This window comes from Cavia porcellus, unplaced genomic scaffold (genome assembly GCF_034190915.1).
Source record: "Cavia porcellus strain 051 isolate PalLab524CR breed Dunkin Hartley unplaced genomic scaffold, mCavPor4.1 scaffold_3, whole genome shotgun sequence".
NCBI lineage: Eukaryota > Metazoa > Chordata > Mammalia > Rodentia > Caviidae > Cavia > Cavia porcellus.
In genome coordinates this window covers 65,084,620-65,087,102 of record NW_026947486.1, presented here as the reverse complement: position 1 = coordinate 65,087,102, position 2,483 = coordinate 65,084,620, and positions in this window count along the sequence as shown.

Here is a 2,483-nt window from a genome sequence, read left to right as displayed (position 1 = left end):
TCTTTACTTTGTTGGTGGTTTCCATTGTGGTGCAGATACTTTTTAATTTGATGTGATACCATTTGTTCATTCTTGGTATTATTTCTTGTGCTACTGGGATTTTGCTCAGAAATGCTTTGCCTGAACCTATATCTTCACCAGTTTTACCTATTTTGTCTACCAGTAGATTAAATGATTATGTTCTAATGTTTAGATCTTTGATCCACTTTATCTTAGTTTAGTGCATGTTGAAAGATACGAGTGTATCTTCCCCCTTCAACCAATTTTCCAGCACTATTTGATAAAGAGACCATCTTTCCTCCAGCCAGGAGATTAATCTCCTTTGTCAAATATAAAACAGCTGAGTGTGCCTAGAGTTGTTTAAGCCTCTTATATTCTGTAACACTGATCCATGAGACATTCTCTACTTGAAGGTAATCTTTATGTATTGCAAACTTGTACTAATCAGAGCCAAAACAAAAGAAAAAATTATTGGAATATTCTTAATTTCACTTTTAGTGTGTTCATTGATAGTATAAGAAACCCAACTCATTTTTGTATGTTAAACTTGCATACTGAAAACCTGCTATATTTATCACCACTGACACATTTGTGTATGTTTTAAAATTTTCAGTGTGTAAGGTCTATATTATTTTTATAGAGATTAGCATACTTCATCCTTTTAATTTAAATTCATTTTATTTATTCTTCTTGTCTTGTTGTTCTGGCTAGAACATCCAGTGTAATCTTTAATAGAAATTATCAAAGTAAACATTATTTTATTTCTATTCATTTTTTTTCTTGTTGAGACAGGGTCTCACTATACAGTTCAGGTTGGCCTTGAGCTCACTTTATATCTCAGCCTAGTCTTGAACTCACCAATAATCTTCCAGCCTTGGCCTCTTGATTGCTGAGAATAGAAACGTGAGCCATCATGTCAGACTTTTGTTTCTAATCTTAAAATTAAAGTTTTAGTGAAATAAGTCAGACAAAAAAGCTTAACTACCATATTGCATCTCTTATTGCATATGGTGGAGTGAAAATAAGAGCATAATAAGAAATAGATAGAAGGATAAAAGGGGATAGAACTCTGGCAAATGGGAAGGGGTCTAGGAGCCTGAGGGCAAGGAGTGAGAGTGACAGGCAGCAAATGAAAGAAGAATTACACATTTCATGTGCAGGAACCAAATTACCTCAATGAATGTAAATTTTGTGTGTTACAAACATAAGCTAAGAATGATTTTAAAATAATGAAAGGTTTAGTAATTCAACATACGTAAAATGTTACCTGTGGGTTTTTCATATATGTCCTTTATTATTTTGTGGATGTTTCAGTCTTAGATCTTTGAGTGCTCTTTTCTTTTATGGAGGAAGAGCAACTGATTTTATTGAATTATTTTTCTGACTTGAGGGGCATGTATTTTTTCTTTTATTTTCACTGTGCATTACGTTAATTCGTTTTTGTAGAACAAACCTGTTGTAATGTGTGATTTTGGCAGTGTGGAGAATGAAAGAATATTTGCAGACTAGACTTCATTCAGTGATGGAGAGAACAGAGAAGCTATCTCCACTGAGATATATGCACTGAGAGATATGAAGACTCCCAGGAGTAGCACCAAAGTTGGTAACTTTCAGGCTCTTATTTAGAATAACAGTGTAAGAGAGAAAAGCAGAAGAAAAGCAATTTGAACAAGAAACTGTCTTAAGGGCAGGCAGTTCTTTTTTGGGGGGGAAAGGAAAGGACAAAGGCCAGACCTCCGTAATCTAAACTTCTTGCTTAACCATTCCCTCTTCACAGAGCCTGCATTCTTTTGTCCTGCAGTTTAACCATTCACTCCTTGGCTGAGTCCCCTTACATAACCCCTTTGGCATTTCTGTGATACAATTTTTTGATCATAATATAAACACTGGTATCATACTAGTGGATTAGGTTTGCTAGCATATGTTGAGGATTTTTGCATCTATACTTGTAAGTGATGCTAAATTATTATTTAATTTTTCTGATGTGTTAAGCCAGTATACTATCAGAGTACTTGTGGCTTCAGCGAGCTAATTTGAAAGTCTTCCTTTCTTTCTAATTTTTGGAAGAATTTGAGAAACATTAGAGTCAATTCTACTCTATGTGCCTGACAAAATTCATCGATAAGTTCATATGGTACTAGAATTTTTTGGGAAGATTTTCAATTGCTTATTCAGTCTCTTTTATTGTTATTGGTATTTTTATTGGTATTTTCTTATTTTTAGTTGAATAGTTTGATAACTACTAAGTTTCCAGGAATTATCTACTCTATAAGTTTTTCTTTTCAGTATGCTGGCATATAATGGCTCATAGTATCCTCTTATAACCCTTTTAAAATCTATGGGATGTGTAACAAAGTTCTCAGTTTAACATACAATTTTGATGAGTTGAGGGTTGTATCTTTTCTTTGATCAACATAGCTCAAGGTATGTCAGTTTTGTTGATCTCACAATGACTTTTTCGATTTTATGTTTTTTTCTCTAAT